The 16,950-nt window shown below is 27.4% G+C and overlaps 1 protein-coding gene across 2 annotated transcripts in view; it reads left to right on the forward strand.

Moving 5' to 3' along the window:
• LOC127285397 (43 kDa receptor-associated protein of the synapse homolog) overlaps positions 1-16,950 on the forward strand; it is a 305,412-nt gene that overhangs the window by 277,476 nt on the left and 10,986 nt on the right. The gene's annotated exons all lie outside the window — the stretch shown is intronic.

Genomic DNA, 16,950 nt, shown 5'->3' on the forward strand with positions numbered 1-16,950 from the left:
AATGCTGATGTAAGAATATTATTCTCAGAACATTGTCGCACTTTTGGATCAGAAGATAAAGTGTTAGGGCCTTTTAATAATTAGAAACAATGATCTTTTGTAAAAACGGATTCATTTAAACTTTATATAAACTAAATAGTAAAAGTTAATAATTAATTTATTGTATTGTGCAAAATGATTAAATACCGTAAATAATTTCGTTTTCTTTATTTGCGTCAAATTGATCACTGACATTAAAGTAGTTTCTAGATATGTCCTCGTAAATTAATTTTTCCCCTGATGGTGACTGTAAATCTTTTTCAAAAACTTGTTGTACTTGCGGTGGATCATACAAAAAATCGGGAACTGGTGATGAAATATTTCAGAAATTTAATTTCTTTTATGTATCAATTAAAAAAATATTTACTTACAATCCATTTTTTCGTCTTAATTTTCTCTAAAAAGATCTATGAAAAAACTTTTTCATTGACGTCTTGTCAATAAAACAAAACATAAATAGAAATGCAGTTTTTTGTTTTTTTTCAAATCCCTTCAAAAAAATATCAACAAATATTGTTAAGATTGAATTTTTAGATAAAAATGAAACGTAAATACAAAATTGCGTGAAAAATTGTCTTTATATCAGAATATATTATGAATCGGAAAATTATACATTCGTCTATAAATGAAAAATCACACATTAAAATTATTGTAGAAAATAAGCTGTTGCTTATCACAATTTTTTAAAGAGTAATAGACAAATTTAATTTTTAAAATGATAAATCCTTAAAAAGATTTAAGCAACGAAATAATTTTAATTTATTTCTTATTTTTTTCATTATCTGCTTTAAATTATCTTCAGTGAACAACTTCTGGTCATTGTATTGCCAACCTAAAATAGGGAAAATTTTTTGAATCGTTGAAAAGGCATGTTCTTCAACTTTCGTTTGGAAAAGGTATGTTTCTCACCGCTTGCACGAAAAGGCATAGTTTTCACGAGTTTCGTGAAACGGCATGTTTTTCACTTTTTTTCCGAAAAGGCATTTTTTTCAACGTCAAGCTGAATCGGCATGTTCTTCCCCTCAAGCGACGATATAGGGTAGAAGGTAAAAATTATAAGAGGTAAAAACTTACAAGCAATTCACTTCATTCAAAACAAAGTACAAAAGCGTCAAAACGTAATTAAATCCTCAAATAATATATAATAATAAAATCCTTCACGAAGTAATTATATATATAAATTAGATTGTAATATTAATAGTGCCATAACTCCATATTCAACTATAACACTATATTATGTATGACACTTTTAAAATTGTGACTCTTGTTTGGTTAGAAATTTGTAGATAAACAAGAGTTCGGAAGCAATGGGAGCGAAAGTGGACGAAAAAGCAGAGATGGACAAATAAAATTTTTAAAACTTTCTACGTAAAATGCAGAATAAAATGATGTGATCGTATGTATGCGTATACGTATTATAACAAAATTTAAAGCCCTTCAATATTTGATTTATATTTCTTTCCACATTGTCAGAAAAGAGAGAAATTAAAACGTTTATCTTTAGAGGTGAGTATATATTTGTGCACATTAAAAAAAATATGCCCAAAAAAAGTTTTTTAAGGTTATATTTGCTCTTTTTAAAATCAATTGATTTATAGGTGATGTTTCTGAAAAGATGGTAGAAATTGATTACCAAAATTGTATAAACAGGATCATGTTAATGTGAGAAACTCAAATATTGTCACTATGCATATTTATTATACGGAGCAGAAAAAAATTTTTGAGATAAGTTTTTAGATTTGTTTATTATTGTAGTTTGTATTCCTTTGATTTAAATATTTACAGTCCTCTTTTTTTACTGCTGAAATCATTTTCAAGTATTTATTTATTAATTAAATAAAATTTTATATTATTTCTTTTAATATTGACACCAAGTTAATATTTCGAATTTATTTTCAGTACTGCAGAAATTGAAAAAAAAAATTGATTCCTTCTGCGGATACTCTGGTTTTTAAATTCTGACGTCTGTTTCAACCAAAAATTGCAGAATCCATACCTTTTCTTCAGTTTCTAATAATTGTTACTTTTATTTTAGATCACTTTTACCTTTAATATCTAAAGCACAATCGTGTTAAATTAATTAAAATAATCGCAACTTTTTTATTATTTATTTATTATTTAATTTAAAATGTAAAAATATTATTTTACAAAAAGTAACTTATCTCTTTTCCAGTCAGTAAAAAAAGGAATTAAATTGAATTAAAATAAATTAAGTCGCGTAAATTCGCATGAATCCCGCTTACTGATTCGGTACGACGAATGGAAATTAATTGAACCGCCGGAGACCAAAAGGGCTTACGCGAGGTTTTCTTTGACCCCTGGAATAGCTGGAAACTCGCTGAACGCGGGGCCAATGAAAGTCACGCGTAAGCCCTTTTGGTCGCCGGCGGTTCAATTGAAGTGAAATAATATATAAAGTCTGCAATATTATTCGTCGAATGAATTCACCATTAACTAAATTGCAACAATAAAACCATTATTAGAATTGCAATAAAATTTTATTCTTACCTATAATAATTTCAAGAATTTTAATATTTATTTTCATCACGGTGACATTGTACATTTATTATTGCACAGTTTTTTATATTTCTGATGTTTTTATATAATGTAAACTTTTGAGGTTAGAATTATTATATTTTGATCACCATACTTAATATCTTAAACAGTTAGAAATGCAACTTGAATTTTTGAAATCGGTCAAACGGTTTTTGAGTTCTACTGGTTACCATTTTTAAATATAGTGTTTTTAGAAAAAAGCGTTTAAAGTTTTGATATCAAAAGGTTATAATGAGTCAAGCAACAGTAACTAAATCAGCTTGAAAATTCTTACTCAGGGGTTTTTGGGGTCGCTGATTGCGAATATGATGTCAGATTTTAAAAATTCAAAATGGTGGATCCAATATGGCGGACATGAATGTTAAAAATCAATTGCATTTACTCGAACTTGGTACTTAGGGATTTTTGGGGTCGCTGATTACGAATATGATGTCAGAATTTAAAAATTCAAAATGGCGGATCCAATATGGCGTACGAAAAATGTTAAAACTAATCGGATTTGCTCGAAAATGATCAAATGATATGAATATGATGAATTGTCCGTACTGGGACGATGATCATGTCGGGTTTATTATCAGCAAATTTTGAGCCAATCCAAGCATTTTTTAAATTTGTCCGCCATCTTGGATCCGCCATTTTGAATTTTTAAAATATGACTTCAGATTTGTAATCATCGATTTAATAGTAAATTTCAAGCAAATCCAAGCATTTTTTAAAAACTTGTCCGCCATATTGGATCCGCCAATTTGAAATTTGAAAAATGGACACCGGATTCGTAATCAGCGACCCCAATAACCCCCGAGTAACGAATTTCAAGCAAATCCATTAGCTCGGTTTATCGTGGGCACGAAAGGGTTAATTATACGATCTGTAGACGCATATATATATATATATGTATTTTGTTAAATAACTTAAGATTATGAGCGAATTACGAGATTATGATTTAACCACACATTCTTAACATACTTTCCTATCAAAAAATGAAAAGAAAAATTCGATTTTTTTGACCAAAAAAATTTAGGAAACCCCTTAATGTGTTGAAATGAATCCTAACAGAATAATCAAACACTTTAGAAAATAAAATTTTTTTGAAAAGAACTCTTTTTCAATAAAATAAATTTGAAATAATAAAACAAATATTAATCATGAATAATAAAAAAACTCTTTTATACAATATCATTTTTCAAAGTGCGTAACTGAAAAGATAATTTGTTTCTCAGAAATTTTTTTAATAGGAGGTAATGAATGACACAAACGATTTGGAAAAAAACCCTCAAGGGGAAAAAACCAGAAATTATTATTCAGAGTAAAACTAAGTTTAAAAATGTTCAAAATTGAAACAATAATAATTGACAATGTTTACAAATTAATTAACAAATGAAATATACATTGAGTTACTATTTCTATCGTTAGATTTACTACAATTGCAATATTAAACCTTTTTATTTTAACAATACTGTTGATTTTTATATAAATATATTTCACAAGTTATTAGTTGAGAGTAAATGTAACAAAATTGAATGCTTGAAGCAATTCGAAGAAGTAAAAAACCTAAAGCTGCCGATTCTTAATAAAGGATTCGAACGATTTAATAAACACTTTAAGAAGTGAACAATAATAACTAATAACTACTTTTATCGTTTTAATTGTATAACCTTAAATTAGGAAGATCTCACATGAGCCATTCACACATGACGAGTACTCACAGGCATGTAAATGGTTTGCCCCTAACAGTTAGGTACCAAACCACTATAAATACTATTACCGTGCTGTAAGTACGCATAACAAAGTCTGACCTACACTTTTAATGTGAAACAAGTCTTCAATTTCTTAAACATTGTTTGAAGCGAGGGTTTTACGCTATATAAAAAATTAATTCGTTCAAAACTGTCACGTTGTTTCACAAAACGGATATTACTGATCAAGATCAAAACTTAAAGAAAAATTAAAGAAACAAAGAATTGTATAATTAGTTAAAACAAGACTTCAATTGATCTAGATAGCTAGATACATTCAGCTAACGAAAGCAAGATGCATTTTATATTATAGAAGTTGTATCATAGATAAAATTTTACAAATTATAAAGCCCATATTATAATTGATTTAGCTAGTTAAAGCAAAATCAAATTTATTATCAATTCAATTTTTCTTTGATTTTGTAAATATGCTCTTACAAGAAATTAATGCAAATTTTCCAAAGCTTTTTTTAAAATAATAAATAATTTGTTATTCCAACGGTGTCCATGAAATACATCAAATGCCAACAAATCATTGACAGTTAAGGTCACAAATTCTTCATTAATTTTTACTTTGTAAGCCATAACTATTGTATTATGTTGAACAGTTTTAACTGTGCGACAAACGAAAATTGGATTTTCATTTCTCCAAACAATAGCATGCAAGGCTACAAACTCGGGTAAATTATCTTCTCTGTAGCCTGTAACTAAAAAGCACTTTAACGGGACATACTTTATCCCATTTATTTGTACCCAATTTGCTATTTGTAAACGTCTCACATTATGAAACAAATCTTGATAGACAATCGCATCGATAGGCACCCATTTTAAAGGACCATGTGACATCTCTCTTCCTAAATCTCCCTTCAATATGTAAGCAAGACGTAACTGATGTTTCTTTGCTAACGTCAGTGGGAGATTTTTATAAGTACGCAGACATTGGGCAATTCGTTTAGAAACTTGATGAAAAGCTTCCGCCCTCATCGTTTTATAATTATTTAAAGGTCCATATCTCAGAATTGCGGGTACTCGATGTAACAAAAAGTGCTGTTTGGGAGTTAACGGCTCATCGTATATTGCTTTAAACGTTTCTAAATATTCTGAGATGCAACTATCCAAATAACCTGAAATTGAGTGATCTATTTTATCTGCATGTGATATGAGAATATATTCAATCATTTTTAAATAATTTTCTAATGCTGGCAATCCTTTAGGAACTTTATCGGATACAATTAATGGCAACATTGTGACCAATTGTGCCATTTGTGCTGCTGTCTGCTTGAATCCTTCATTCATATCTATTACAGGCTTCTGAGTAATGAGGGTTGGTTTTGCTGATTTCTCTGAATATCCATAATCAAAATCTGCTATTCTTCCATTAAGTTCATCAATAGTAATTAATTGTAAAGTGACGCAGATTTCTCTTAGAAAAATTTTTGTTGTTTTCACGCAAATTCCCAACCAATCATCATGTACTAAATCTGGTGGAGTTGATAGTAAAGAATGAAATCCTTGTATTTCATTTAAAACGGTTCTTCTATTAATGCCATACTCTGTTCTCAGTTCATCTTTTCTGCGTCCAATAGCATTTTCAATTTCGTCGACTTGACGATCATGTTCTTCTGGTAAGCGAAGCAGCATCTGATCTTCTCCACACATTACTCTTACTTGATCCAATGTTGCCTTACATATTCGACAAGGGTGACGTGCAATGAATGATTCTCTGCAACCGCATAATTGATATACAGCAAGATTGTCACCAAATATAGCTGAAACTGTTCCATAAATTGTCTGACCATTCGGAAGTAGAATTCCATTTTCCAATTTCTTAACGTCGTTCACAATGTGACTTAAAATTGTATTCAATCCGTATCTTTTTAAATGAGGATTTGATACAATTCCAGTCAAATTCATGAACTTCAATTGTGATTTATGCTCAGGAATAATATCTTCGTCTACCCAGTAAAAAAGTCCCAGTTTATTTATAGAAGATGATTTGCTGCCGACGGCATCACACATATCAACTTCATCATAATATAGCTTAATTAATTTACAATCTGGTCTCTGGTTTCTATACGGATGTTCTTGCATATGTGCTCCATCCATGTAGCTTTCTATTATTCCATCTTCACGTCTTCTTGGTATGCGTGTAACATTACCATATGAACCGTTTTGCAACCACTTGGAAAGAACTTTCGTAATTGGGATGTGAAAAAATTCATCTTTTTTAATTCTTATTGGCTGATTTCCATCTACTGTAGCTGTACCATAAGGAACAAATCGTTCACCCAATTCAATTCTTTTAGGTTCTAAAACATTGAATTTTTTCTTAAAATATGTGTCCTGTTTGTGAATGGTGTTTAGTCCTGCACTGCAATTAACACTACGACTTATCTCATCAACGTCGATATAATTTCTTAAACGAATTCCACGACTTTCTTGAAGCTTAGTTTCCACTTCATTTAGGCAGCGATCAACATACCATTGAACTATGTTTTGCATTTTGACTAAAATGTTCACTACATCATCATTGGTAGCGCGTGTAGAACTCCTTAAATACAGAAGATACTCTCCAATCATTTCTTTTTCAGGATCATCATTGTTATCCTTCACGTTCTCATATTCAGAATCGTCACTTTCGTTATCATTATCATCATCATCATCTGAAATATTATATGGCTGTGGCTCACCCTGAATTGCGTCGACGTTCATAGCTGTAAATATCAATTAACCCAGTTAAATTACATTTTTGTTTCAAAAATTCAATTAATAACGATCAGTATTTTTTTACTTAAATTCTAAATAGTTACCTACTTAAATTATTAATTATTATTGAATTTCAAACAACAAAGATTGTAAAAATGAATTTTTACTTAGGTATTAAATAATAGGATTTTTGATTATTTTTATGTAAAAAATTAAAATTTATTCTATAGTAACATAATTCCAAATAAAAAAATTTAATAAAAACATTCATTTTTCTGCTTTATTTGTGAATAATTCTTTCAATTTCTAGAACAATTTAAACTTTAAGATAAGCTCTCTTAATCTGAATCAGTGGAATCTCACTGGTTTCCAGTGAAATTTTACTGATTGAACAAGCCAAAACCGAGTCACTGGCATTCAGTGGAAAGTTACTGATTCATTCAGTACAGGCGAACTAATGATTTATTCAGTAAAGGAGCAAACTGCTGTTTCAATCAGTTGAAAAAAGTAATTGATAATTAAATATTACATTTAAAATTGATATATAAAATTCTGGAAAGTTTATATTTTATTCTGGTACAATAAAAACAATGTAGATTAAATAAAAAAAGTTATTTTTGACATATTTTGGACATCATTTGCTAATTACGACTGAGGGGCTCATTCACAGGATTCGAAACCTGGACCATTTAGTTTTTCCATTTCACATGGAGCCTACAACCATTGGGGACTGCGCTTAGACGCGCTCGACCAATGGAGGCTACGAAAGTCTCTTGCAAATTGTTGATACTAAGCAATTTACATTTATATAGACTGCCAAACTGCTTCTTTATAAGGCAAAAATATTTTGAAAGGACAAAATTTTTAAAGAAGTTACAAGTTTATTTATTTTGGCCTATTAGATTTTTAAATTTAACTAAATAAGTTAGTAGACTACAGACTTAATTTACTTATTAAATATTATAAACATTAGTTTTTAAAAGTGGTAATCTTAACCAAACATAATCTATAAACTAAAAATCGTTCTTAACGTAAACAAAAATTTAATAAAAATTAATTTCAAACAATTTTAAAAGATCTATATTACTGTACACGTTTCGTAAAAAAATTGAATTAATATTTATTGTTAAATAATAATTTAATATTTTAAAGCTAATTTTTTCTTGTTTTTAAAATTTGTTTTCGTTTCAATTTAATAAAATTAAACATTTTGATTTTTATTTTCAATTCAAACAAAAAATAAATTTTTATTTAAATTTATTATAAACAATATAGCTTATATACAATATATACAAAACTTATATACAATATAGCTTATATATAAGCTATATTGTATATTTTATAATGGTTTTAATATTGTTAAAAAATATTATTTAAAAAGTTAAATTTAATAAATAAATTATTGCAAGTGTAGAATCGGTTTCACTGATTAAAATAATCTGTTGTTTATACAAATTGGATAAAAATTGGTAAATTTTTGTTTCTGAAGGCAAACATCAAAATGTTACATAATTTTAATTTGATGAAAGATTTGGACTTAAATAATTTTTCCAAAAAGATGTATAATTAGGTATTTTAAAATTGTTTAAAATTAATTTTTATTATATTTTGCTTTGCATTAAAAACTGTATTTTGTTTTCTAGATTATGTTATAGGATTGCTATCCTCAAGAAAGGTGAATACTGCCCGTGATTTATTCTGCACTGTTTCAATCAGTGAAAAAATCTACTGGTTAAATTTGTTATACTCATGTTACTGATTTACTTTAGTCGTAAAGTTTTACTGATTTTACCAGTGACAACGAGTAAAAATCATAATAATAACTGATTTTTCAGTAAAAATGTGAAATACTGTTTCAATCAGTGAGAATTTCACTGATTCAGATTAAGAGAGTAGATTTTTTTTTCTTATCAACATAAAAACTTCAAAAAATGAATTTTTTGTTGAAAGTAAAAAAACATGTAAACATTTTTGGACATTCTTGTGTATATTTTGAAATATTTCTATGATAAATATATTTTTATTTATTTTTTTTCTTCTGAAATCAGTTAAAACCTTATAGGGTTATCGGCTTCACAAAAAGATATTCACGCACGAATATAGATACGTACGAACATTTGTATATGAAGAGGAAAATTTGTTTAAACCATCTTTAAAAATTTTATGAATTGAAGGTCTACATAACAATAGTGAAACAATCGGAAATAATTTTAAGAAAAATAAATAATTTTTTTTTAATTCTATTTACAAAGTTCCTTCAATAATCTAAAGCAATACTAATAATTTAACCTATGAAACAAAATACAATTATGGAATTATAATAATATTCTTATTATTCCTATGAACCTCGAATTTTACATGGAGATAGTATTTCATTAATTTTTCAGAATAACATGCAAGTAATTGTTTAATTTTGAGAGTGTGTCAAAAAATGCAGTAATAGAATTTAATGTAATTTTTTGTTTATTAACTTACTTCTATTATTAGTGTACTGCGCTTTAATTTTTGTATATCATCAATTATTGTTCGAATTATTATTTATTATTATTTGTCAAGTGCAATCAGTACTTTTGTAAAGTTTTAATGTGAAATTAATATTTTTTTATACGCTTGTATATAATTTCAATCTTTTTGACATCAGTTCATAAATACACAAAATTTTAAATTGACTACACATATATATATAATCACTGTCAGAATGAGCAGCGTTGGGTAGAAGCATGAAATTTGAGAAGTAGATCAGAGGTGGGACGAAGGTCATAGCATAGGTCGACGTTGTAAATGCTTCATAAGGTTGAGTCCACAATAGACAAATATCGTAAGTTTTCGTAAAATGTGGCCTTGGATTGTATAACTTTTTCGACTTTTTTCAATGAATATGACTTCTATTTTCAACTTATTTTAATAAAACGCTACTTTTTCGACTTTTTTAGTAGGTATAAAATAAGATTTATTTCAGCTTTTAATTTATTTTAAATTCTATTTGACTTTTTTAGTACGTATAAAATAAGATTTATTTCAGCTTTTTATTTTTTTTAAATTCTATTTTAAAATTTAATTTATCGAGTTTTCAACATCCTCAAATTTTTAATTGATTTAAATTTAAATCAGGGCTGTAATGTTTCAAATCAACTTGATTTAAATCAAAATTATCATTTTTCTTTCAAAGAATTTAATTGAATAGTGAATAACTTCACCGAATTGAATTTTCAAACAGTGCATTGTTTAGCAAATATAATTAACTGTTTAAAATAATTTTTCTAAATTTTAAGAAAATTTCTTTTTATTTCTTAAATAAATCATCATATTTGCAAGAAGGATCATTTTTTGAAAATACGATGAAGTTGTAGAGTTTTTTTTATATAAAAAATAATCCATAGTAAAAAAAATTGCATCGGTTTTTAAAATTTATATAATGGCGACTTGAGTAAAAGATTTGACTGCTTAAAAATGTTTGTAAATGAACACATTTTTTATTACAATTTTTTTTCTTTAAAAAATATCATTTTCCCTTCCAAAAAGTATAATGTACCCAGTAAAACATTTTAACTCATTAAAGGGCATTTTTTTTCTAAATGTATTTTTCTAAGAAGAGAAATACTTTAAAGTAAAAACTATAAAAAGAATATAAAATTAAAATTAATTTATATCTTCATGTTATAACGATTAAATTATTTTAATCGGAGTGCGTTAAAATTCTATCAGGATTCAGTGTTGCCACCGATATTTAATTTTGCTTTTCCCTGATTTACAGAAGGATTTTTGATTTTTTTGCCTGACCCAAATGAAAACATTTTAAGAGGTTTTCAATCTTAAAAAAATAAGACAATAATTTTTTAAAGTAAAAATTTGAATTACAATTTTTAAAAAACAGAATTTTCGTTGCATTTTTAAAACCTTAATATTTTTCAGTATTTTTTATATTTATAAAATTTCTTGACTTTTCAATTTAATTAAAATTCGAAATAAATAAATAATTAACTGATTGAAAATTATAATAATTTTACACGGTTGCTACGAAAATTTGATTTTACTTTTGCTGACTTTTCCCTGATTTCCAGACCGACATTTGTCTCTTTCCCTAAACCAAATTCAAAAGTTTGAAAAGGTTTTTAATTATAAAAAAATTAAATGATAATTTGTAAAAGTCTAAATTTCAATTAGTTTTTAAAAAAGTGTTTTTTATAGCATTTCTAAAAATATTATATTTCTCCAGTAGTTTTGATAAAATTCTTTGACTTTTCCCTGATAATTTAATTTTCCCTGGTTTCCAAGACCCGTGGAAACCCTGTTAAATCTTTCGTAATAAAAATGGAAGTATTATTTATTACCTCGATTATCCAGATTTTCGATTATCCGGACAAATTTTTCGTTACTTTTTTTTGATTTTAGGCATATAATACGACAAATTGACGTAATTTCGTATTTTACATTCGTAAGAAATATTGTCGTTTTATGTATTTGAGGATTTTAAAAAAATGTTTATGTGAATCATTTTAATTATTTTTAAACAAAAAATTTATTCATATTGACTTAAAGAGTTTTAATTTTGTATAACTGTTTTATATAAATAAATACTTAAATACAGTAAAACCTCGTTAACACGAATTCAACGGGACTAGAAAATTTGTTCTCGTTATAACGAAATTCGTGTTATCCGAATAATAATATTTCATATTATTTTCTAGGGACCGAAACTTTTGTTCGTGCTAAGCGAAATTCGCGTTAAGCGAGTTCGCGTTAACGAGGTTTCACTGTAATTCATTTATAAATCGAAAATTCGTTTATTTTATCATTTATCCAATTAACCGGATTATCCGGATACATGTCTGTATCCATAAGTCCGGAAAATCGAGGTTCTACTGTATTTATAATTTTAATCAATTAAATTTTTAATTATTCCGAATGTTTATCAATTAAATTATCAATTAATCCATATTCCAATCAGTTAAAAATTTTATTTTTACACATTGTAATAAATTAAAAATCAATTATTCCTAGTTTTAATGAATTTAAAACTTTAATTAATCCACACTCCAATCGATTGAAACTTCAATTATTCACAATTCAAATTATTCAGTTATTCCAAATACCCAACAATTAAAAATTGTATTATTTCAGACTTAATTTAATTGAATGTTGCATTATTCCAAACTTTAGACAATTAATTTAAATTTTAATCAATTACACATTCGATTTCCAATTTTAATCAAATAAAAGTTTTGAATAATTTTTGAAAATTTATTTTTCAGTTCAACTTATTTTTAAGAATTTAAACGATTTACATTACCGGCGTGAATTGTGCGAACGTTTGTTTTTTGATCATTGCAAAAAATCGTTTATTTTCTTAAATATAATAAACTAAAATTTTTCTCTTTGAGATTTTAAAAGCTACTTAAATTACGCAAAAAATAAGCCGCGAGATAAATTGGTTTATTTTTAAACAAAATATCATAAAAAATCTTCAATTTGCAAAGTTATCTTAAAATTAACATTATTCCTGATATAATGAATATTTTTTAACGTTCATAGGCTTATTAAAAAGGTAACTTTACCTAGAATCAAAAAATTCTATAGCAAATATTGTGATAATTTTTTCCAAAAAAATGCCAGTTGTTGAATTTTATCTGAAAAGTATCAAAAAATTCAAATGAATATTTTTCAGCACAGAAATATTTTTAAAAATTAAAAAGTAATTAAAAAGTAAAGACTAGTGTGAAGACTTTGTAAAACATTTATTTTTTAATTTTTAAAAAATATTTTGTGCTGAAAAATATTCATTCAGGGTTGCTACGATTTATCTAGAACAAAATTCCATGACTTTTCCAGGTTTTCAAAGGCTTAATATGGTATTTTTTCATACTCCATAAATGTATGGTTTATATAAAAATAGTTATTAAATATATAACATTCATAAAAATATAGTAAAGTTTATTATTATAATAAATAATTGTTTAAAAATTAATTTTTTGAGTTCTCCACAAAATTTTAACTCAATCTATCAAGTCTTTTGTGAAAATACATGCGGGGAATATTTTCATGTGAAATCACAACAATCACATGAGCTTAATGAATTTTGATGAATTTTATGATATAATTTTTTTCCAGGAGTTTTACACTTTTTCCATGACTTTTCCCTGACTTTTCCATCCAAAATAAAATTCGCAGCCATTTCCAGGTTTCTAGAAAACGTAGCAACCCTGTCATTTAAATTTTTCGACATTTTTGGATCAACTTCAACAACTGGTAGTTCTATGGAAAAGATTACCAGAATATTTTGAAATGTTCTAAAATTACCTTTAAAATAAGCCTATAAACATTAAAAATATTTATTATATCAGGAATAACACTGGGTTACAAAAAAATGGTTAAGTCGTGTTTATTTAAAATTTTCTGTGTTTATTGAAAGTTTAGGTGTCACTGAACAAGAATATACACCAAAAAAAATTTTTCATTCTGTCAGTTCCGTAAAAAACGAGATTAAAGTGTCAAGAAATCGCTTTTTTAGCACTTTTTGAAGCGTTGTAAAACGAAAACGCAACAAGATAAAAACCTTCACGAGGGCTTGAATGAAAGCTTAATCCTTCAACTTTGAGTCCCAAAACTGAAAAGTGAATGATAATTGCGCAGAAAATTTATTTAACATGAAATAACTATCTCAAATAGTCAAAATAGTTGGGATAGAGAGCACTTGTTAAAAATCGATTTTCATTACCGAATTTATTTATTTATTTAATGGAGCAATTCTGAGCTCAGATTCGATTTTAGCGAGCCAAAATACTATAGGAAATATATGTCTAGTTCAAGAAACAGACAACTTTTTTTTGTGTGCCTCTGTAATTTATCATAAAACATTCAAATTTCTTTATTAGTTCGAAAATTGTCAATAGGCAGAATAACAAGTGCCAAAAGAGTACTTTTAAACAAAACTGTTATTTGTCACTCTCTAAATCTGAATTAGTAGTTTTCTACTATTGAAAGAGTGCGGATTCGTTTACCAATTGAATGAGTAACAGTTTTGACTAATTTTTAGTAAAAAACTACTAATTGCTAGTAGAAAACTAATAATTCGCAGAATTAATCGGCTTACTAATTTGAAATAGTAAAAAATACGACTTACTAATGAATTAGTAGTTTTCTACTAGCAATTAGTAGTTTTTTACTAAAAATTAGTCAAAACTGTTACTAATTCAATTGGTAAACGAATCCTCACTCTTTCATTAGTAAAAAACTACTAATTCGGATTTACAGAGCACATATTTTGTTCAATGAAATCTTTTTAAAATAATTAAGAACGTTGAATATTTTGTGATATTTTATGGGTTTCGTAAATCTTATAATACTGTTTACAGATTTTAGAAGGTCTACTGTAATTGGATATGACAAAATTGATATAAAAAAAATTTTTGACCATAAATAAAATTTTTTAAATTTCATTTTCTAATTCATATTTATTTTTATAATCAAATACAATTTTTTTTTATCAAATAGTTTAGATTAATTTTTAATATATTTATGAGTTCATATTAAAACTATTTTAACTTTAAAAATAACTTTTTCACATTCTACAACGAGTTAATACAAAGTTTATTTGTTTTTTCTTTCTGGTTTAAGAAACAGTTTTCATAAATAACCCGGAAAAATTACATTATTTCATTTCACCTAGAAAACCTTGAAAAGTCACGTAATTTTAAAACAGCCAGAAGGATGGGAACCCTGTACATTTCTTAAAAATAATAATATTTCTATAAATCATTCTTCATGAATGAATCATTCTTCATTACAAATGATTCATTTTTTGCTTGCACCCTTATATGATAGAGTAGGACATAAAAAAATTTAATTTCGAATAATTTTTGAAATTATTTATGAGTTTTGTGATTGTTGAACTTATAATTCTTGTCAATTTAAATCTTGAGAAATTGTCTAACTTAAAATTTTTTTAAATTATTTGACTTTGCAATTTATGAAAAATTGATTTTGGATATATTTTTAAGTGAAAAGTTTTGAAAGTTTTAAACAATTTCAACTCAAAAATTTGTTTGGGTGTCTGCATTAGAAAAATTTCTATAAATCATATTTCAAACATTTTTAAGAAAAAGGTATGCAAATTTTCAATTTATAATGTCTTTACTCAAGTGCCAGAGTTCTTCCAATCTTGGATAATACTTCCAGGGGTTACTCTGAGAAAACTGGTTATTAACCGTTAATATCTACATATTAAGCGTTAATATCTATATATTAAGCGTTAATATCTTTCTTTTAAATATCCAGTTTTCTCAATGCATATGGGTCTGGGAAAACAAAAAATCATATACTTTTTTAAAATTGTTTTCTTCATGTAATAAATAAATTATTTTATTCGAATGTTCAAACATCTTAAGGTACTGTCGTGCTTGCATACGAGTGCGACACATTCGTCCGATGAGGGCATCGCTGAGCACGAGTGTACACCATGACAAGAACACTTTATGACATTTTTGTTAAGAAATATTAAAAATTGAGCCAATGGAAACTTGTTGTTTGAGACCTCTTCCAAAAAAGTGCTTTTGTGGTGGACATGATTTCTCAAAAAGTAATGAACAGTTCTTTCTGAAATTTGGTACACTTTTTCAATACTATCTAGAAGAAGTGTGCCAAATTTCAGAAAAATCCGTCAACTATAGTTTTTGAAAAATCGTGTCCACGGCTTTTTTGGAAGAGGTTCCAAACAACCATAGATCATGGGTTCAATTTTTAATATTTATTAACAAAAATTTTGTAAATTATTTTTTTGATAGTGTACTTTAAGATAATACTCTATTTATTACATAAAAAAAATATTATAAAAAAGTATACGATTTTTGTCCTTTCAGACTCATTTAACATTCATATGTTACAAAAAGTTGTTGCTTTCTAATAAACATGTACAATTACATTTAAATCTTGTGTAATAAAAAAAATGTTGCCTTAAAAATGCAGCTCGTGATGAAGACTTTACAGCGCTGGCTATGGCAGCTGGTATTGAGGTGTTTTTCGATTATGAAGAAGAGAACGAGAATGAGGACGGGATCGACGTTTTTACTTTATATTTGGCTGCTACAAACTGGAGAGAAGAGCATCCGAAAAATGTTAACTTTTTCGAAGAAACGGTCCCAAGATATTCATTGTCAGGTACAAATAAGTGATAATATAATATTAATATATCAACAGGGATCACAGGTTGTCATTTTTAGGGTTTCATGGCCCAGAGCCTAAAGCCTTATAGTTTCCCTTTGGCGTTCGTCCGTTCGACCGTTGTACTACGCATTTGAGAAACTCATAGAAAACTACTGCGCAGAATGTTAAAAAAGTAAATAAATTTATTGAGGAAACCATGCGAGATCCTTTATGGGTTCCTTGCAGGATCCTTTACAGACAAGCACCCACAACTTGAAAAAGTGCAAGTGTTCCTGTATAGTAACCCTTACATAAAAAAACATTGGTAGCTAATGTTCCTGAACAGAAACATGTTTGGGATCCTTGTCCCAATATCCTGCATGGGATACTGGCCGGATCCGACGCAGAAATAGTGAAGGATCCCTGAAGGAACCTTAAAGACTCCCTTCAGCATTCTGTGGGGGAATTTTTAGCTGGGAACATTAATGCTGAAATCTTCTTTTGCACAATAAGGTTCATTAGTTCGATACTTTATTAATTTCAATAGTTCAAATTCCTAGTGGATCGAGTCTTATAATTTAACGAACTTTGATTTATTTATATATTTTATTTATTTTATCGATTTCCTAATTTTCATGATATTTTTTGCATGTTTTTAGGGTTCCGGTAGGGTCAAGGTTAGGGTCACGGTAGGAACCCTATTAATTTCGGTAGGGCAGCATAACCTTTACTCCCCCCCACTGGCGCTCACAGTTTTCAACCTTTTGAGCTAAAA

The sequence above is a fragment of the Leptopilina boulardi genome, unplaced genomic scaffold, assembly GCF_019393585.1.
Source record: "Leptopilina boulardi isolate dan_hultmark-lab unplaced genomic scaffold, ZJU_Lbou_2.1 LbouV2_332, whole genome shotgun sequence".
NCBI classification, from domain to species: Eukaryota; Metazoa; Arthropoda; class Insecta; order Hymenoptera; family Figitidae; genus Leptopilina; species Leptopilina boulardi.